This window comes from Sinohyriopsis cumingii, unplaced genomic scaffold (genome assembly GCF_028554795.1).
Source record: "Sinohyriopsis cumingii isolate HCF-2022 unplaced genomic scaffold, ASM2855479v2 utg001176l, whole genome shotgun sequence".
Taxonomy (NCBI): domain Eukaryota; kingdom Metazoa; phylum Mollusca; class Bivalvia; order Unionida; family Unionidae; genus Sinohyriopsis; species Sinohyriopsis cumingii.
The window spans coordinates 4,265,312-4,271,311 of record NW_028315968.1 but is presented as its reverse complement, the minus strand read 5'-3'; positions in this window follow the sequence as shown (position 1 = coordinate 4,271,311).

Here is a 6,000-nt window from a genome sequence, read left to right as displayed (position 1 = left end):
AACTCCATACAGGTTATTGCCATCATTTGTTGATGTGCATAAAGTGGAGCCAATGAATTTGCAGGGGGGGGGGGGCATGTGGTGGATCAACTATTACGTTTTACTGGTGTAGCCCAAAATATATTTAGAGGTGAAATCCAGAATGCCCATGTGTTCATATCGATAAATCACTGTTATGTTGCATCTCTTTTAATTAAACAAGGTTACTGCCCTTTTATCCTGCAGCAGAAAGGATTGCAAGACAGAATCTTGTGAATCCAACTAGACTTGCAGGGTTTTTTCAATGCATGGCTGTTGAACTTAGTATATAATATCTTCGTCTAAAGATGCTGACAAATCTTTTTGTACCACTGATGTTTGCTATTTGAACTTACAGCTTGATACAGTATATGACAGAAGTTTGTGAATTCAGATAGTCTTATAGGTTTTAGTGGAATTCAGTGAATCTTTGTATATATTATGGTCACCATTAAAAGATATACATGTCGAACACTCAATGTACTTGCATTGTGCTCTGACTCATCTCAATCATTGGATAGGGGTGGGATGCAGGATAAGCAATTGTATAGTTAAACCGCTCACCATTCTTTAAGTTTTCATGCCAAACATCACAAAATATCTTTCTGGTAAAGCACTGATTACAATTTAGATAAACAAACAAAGGTGTGTTACCAAAACAAGATCCAAGATACATTAACGTTTGCAAAGATATGGTTTGAATTATATGGAACCAATTAATGATTTTATGAACCTGTGATTTTTTCATCTCTTCTGTGACAATCACATTAGTAATCCACAAAATGAAATCACATTAACTTTAAAGGTATATGAAAAATTTGATTTATTATTTTTAAGCCAATTTCTCATATTGCCAGTCCAAGAGGGTATATTAGGCCCTATACACTGTTATAGGTCCAATGCACTCTCATAGGTCCAATGAACTATCATAGGTCCAATGCACTATCATAGGTCCAATGCACTATCATAAATTAAATGCACTATCATAGGCACAATGTACCATCATAGGTCCACTGCACTATCACAGGCCCAATGCACTATCATAAGCCCAAAGCTATATCATAGACCCAAAGCTCTATCATAGGTCCAATGCACTAACGTAGGTTCAATGCACTAGCATAGGCCTAGTGCATTATCATAAGCCAAATGCATAAATCCAATGCACTTTCATAGGTACAATGCACTATCATAGGTCCAATGCACTTTCATATGTTCAATGCACTATCATAGGTCCTATACACTATCGTAGGTCTAATCCACCATCATAGGTCCAATGCACTATCATAGGTCCAATGCATCATCATAGATCCAATGCTCTATCATAGGTCCAATGCACTATCATAGACTCAATGCACCATCATAGGCCCAATGCACCATCATAGCTCTAATGCAGTATCATAGGTCCAATGCACCATCATAGGTCTAATGCACTATCATATGTCCAATGTACCATCATAGGTCCAATGCACCATCATAGGTCCAATGTACTATCATAGGTCCAATGCATCATCATAGGTCCAATGCACTATCATAGATAGCTCCAATGCACTAGCATAGGTTCATTGCACCATTAAGTCCGATGCACTATGACAGGTCCAGTGCACAATCATAGGTCTAATGTACCATCATAGGTCCAATGCACTATCATAGGTCCCATGCACTATTATAGGCTCAATGCACTATGATAGGCCCAATGTACTAGTATAGGTCCAATGCATCATTAGGTCCAACACACTATGTATTATGATAGGTCAAATGCACTATGATAGGTCCAATGTACCATCATAGGTCCAATGCACTATCATAGGCCCAAATGAACTATCTCATGGGTCCAATGCACTATGATAAGTTTAATGCACCATCATAAGTTCAATACACCATCACAGGCCCAATGCACTATGATAGGACAAATGAACTAGTATAGGTCCAATGCACTATCATAAGCCCAATGAACTATGATAGGACAAATGAACTATGATAGGTCCAATGCACAATCATAGGTCTAATACACCATCATAGGCCCAATGCATTATTATAGGTCCAATGAACTATCACGGGTCCATTGCACTATCATGCATGTTGAAACAAGCAGCTAACTGGGACTAAAGAATCAGTGCTCAATAGTCAGACTACCCAACTTGTGCCTGAATCATGTAACTTCATATTAAACCTTTTGGATAAGCCTAAGTCGGCTACTGCAGTATGTCCTTGAGCAAGGGAGATCACTTCTAATGCCTCACCACTAAATAACTTGCTTGTGTTCATGTGCTGTAAACCAAACCTTTGTTTCATATTAACCCTGACATAGACACCCTCCATTCAAAATGGTATTTTGAATCTCCAGGGCAAGAGATTTGTGAAGTTTGGCAGGGCTACTTCAAGGACAACATAGGTGTGAGGTTTGTCAGAGGCACTTAAGTTGAACTATAGTTACCATGTAAAATTCATTTTCCTTCTGCAGGCAACACTGACATTTCATCTCTAAGCTTTTTTGAAACCATACTTGATCAAATTCTTCATACTTTGTTGGGAAAACCACCATTATGATTTAAGCTTGTTTGATAGGCTTCAACTGTGTAAAATAATTTTGCAAATGACTCTACAAGTTCTTGATAGCTCAGTAATTTGGTGATCTTTACAGTGGAGGTTACTGAAAAGCCCATGAACACAACTTTTTGCACAGAACAAAGCATAGAGACAGACAGACTGGCAAAACCATATCATTCTATACAGCCAATAAATTGAATACATTTGGAAGCAGTGTCTATACATTCTGAGTAGTGAGTGTTAAAAGTAAAGAAACGCTGTGAAAATGAAAATGAATAAAAAACAAAGTTTTTGACTTAGCAGAGGTGCATGTACTATTTTTCAAAGAATCGGAGGAGATATAACTACAAAGATATTCTTATAGTTATTCTTTAATACAGTGAATTATGTTTTTTTAAATAGTAATAAATGAAACTGATATGAAAAGTGAAATAAAAAACTCCCATATCATGCAAAGAAAGCAATGACCAATCAAAATATTCAATGGATGCATATTGCATGATATTGCTTTAATATTGAGAATAACTAGGTCATCATATACAACATGTACATATATATTTATTGATATTTTTATGGAAAATCAAATTGCATGCTTTTCATTTGGCTTAGTTATGTTTGATATCCTGCACAAGCTGATTTTGAAAATCAAATTAAAGGAGGGCGAACACAAAATATATAAATAACTGAAAGCCTGAGAAACAATTAACAAATAGGGAAAAAAATCAATCAAAATATAATTAAATATAATCAAATGTCAAAACAATATTGCTCAATCATCATATATTTTGAAAATACATTAAGATTATATTATGTATAATAATGTCTTTAAATGAATTAAAAAGATTGTCATATACAAACAAGGAAACCATTCCAAAACTGCTCAAACAGTTAGCAATGTAAATGAAACAGCTCATCTAACCGCTACTAAAGCATCATCAATGTGTAATTATAATTATTTTGTAATAATAGTGTGATCCCTCCCTAGAATCAAATTACATCATTTCTCATATTTGGCTGTCCATCTGTTTGTCTGGCATCAACAATTATATTAGGGTTTGCATTTATATCCTTTTCTTAGACAAATACACAGCCAAGTAGGTTAGTATTTAGATGTGTCATGTGGAGTATGACACCTTTTAGCAACAATTAGGTTACCATGGCCTATATATCAGTTATAGTGATTTGCAAAACCATTGCATTCAGCTCATGTTTTCAAGAACTACTGCCTATGGAATGACATAACTTGGTATATAAATCTGTGCCTTGAGAGCACTACAGCCACCAGTGAAAACTATGTCACTGTGAGCTATATTTTATGATTCCGTTACATGTGATTACCTATTCATTTTCTGTGGTTAGGATTTGCATTTAGGTTATTTTCTCAGACTCGTTTCTTGTGGAGTCACATAAGTTGGTAACAAAAACTGTCACTGTGGTTCAATGGAAAAACCCAATATCAACAACATTGGTATCTTAACACATTAACCCCTAGTGATGAGTTTACGTGGCAGGAGGTAGTAGCTTACTGCCGAGCTCTGTGGCGTCAAGTTCATGTATGATACACTAAAGTGGGTGGTATTATAGAAAGGTTGACAGATGTAGCTCTACAATGATACAAAAAATCTGGAATTTTTAGTTGAACTACAAAATACAGAAGGACCCATTTTTTTTCTACCCAAAATTTTCCCGTGGGTGGAATCTGATTTTGTGTCAGGATATTAGACTTTTTGGTCTCAGATCTAAGGCAGACCAGTATAAACTGCAAACAGACAGATGAACCTTTGCAAAAAGTAGGAAAAGATGAGCATTTGGAATAAAGAGTGGTCTCGATACAAAAAAAAAAATGGGTCCGTTAAGAAAAAAAAAAAAAGAAGAAAAAATTCCAACTTTTACATGCGTTAGCCAAATAGCCAATGAAAAACGATATTTCTAACACAACTAGGTAGTATGTTATTGGAAGATCACCTGGAAGTTGGTGTTTTAGGATTTATTCAGAAATAGCTTTCAAAATGTGTTTCCTAATCGAATTTCAGATGAAAACAACAAAAACCTCCAGGGGTTAATGTGTTACATGTGACTACCTTTTCATTTTCTCTAGGTTAGGATTTGCATTTAGGTCATTTTCTCAGACTCGTTTCTTGTGGAGTCACATAAGTTGGTAAAAAAAAATGTCACTCTGTGGTTCAATGGAAAACCCAATATCTACAACATTGGTACTCCATGAATAACCAGGGTGAAATCAACAAATACATTGCTGGCCTGGGCAAAGTTGTTCGTAATTTCCAACAGCCATTTACAAACATTAATTATCATGTGGAAAATAGTCATATTAAAGTGATCTTGAAAAAAAAAGTTAAGTAGCCTCTATGACACTGCAAAAAAAAGGACTTTTATTTAACATATGATTTCCACAATATTTTCAAGTAAAACTGAGTCTGTTGGATAGAAAATAGAAAGTAACAAAGTAACAATGGGGTATTTTGGCAGATAATGGTGCAGAACAGTTTATTTTAAAATTTAAAATGCATGAGCAAATTAAATTTGAATATGTATCCCAAATTTTGTTTTTACAAATGTTAACAACTGTGTATGTATATATATATATATATATATATATATATATATATATATATATATATATATATATATATATATATTCATGCCATCAATAAACATGTCAAATAAAGTGCTGTGCAAAGGTGATTTTTGGACTGCCTATCTGGAAGCTGAAGAAGTTCACACTCATGAATTATATCTACGTATTTTGTGTTATTCATATATGAATATCACTTATGATCACATCGTAACTAATATCATTATACCAATATGCAACAGTCACAGCTCATACTGAGATCAATGAATGCTTTTATGTGTACATTAAAATTACATGCTAGTTTGATAGGTTCCAAATATATATGTGGACCTCTTTGAAGAATATGACTATAAACATAAAATCTGTAAATATGCAAGCTAAAATACAATTAAAACATGAAACAGTGTAATTACGATTTTAGCTTGACTGAAACATTATGGTTATATATGATTACATTTGCATACAGGTACAAAAATATATTTCTTTAGAACCAAGTAATGAGACTGTATACGTATTGCTTTGATGTACCTGAAGTACCTATCTACAGAGCAATAAACTACAGGACATACAGAATAAAAGCTTGCAATCTGAAAATAACATACATTCTTTACTATCATCAAGTACATTGCAAAATGATGCATGCACAGTGTAAAATGAACTATGCCTTTTTTATGTGCAGCTTTCAAAAATGCTTAAAGCAAAATGTGGAATGCTTTTCTAGATTTCTTGAATCAGATATAGTCCTTCATTCTCTGCAGGCCAAATGCCAAATGCTATATGCTGTATATACTTGATTATAAGTCGAATCCAACAGCAAACTGCTCATTTCCATTTCTACTACT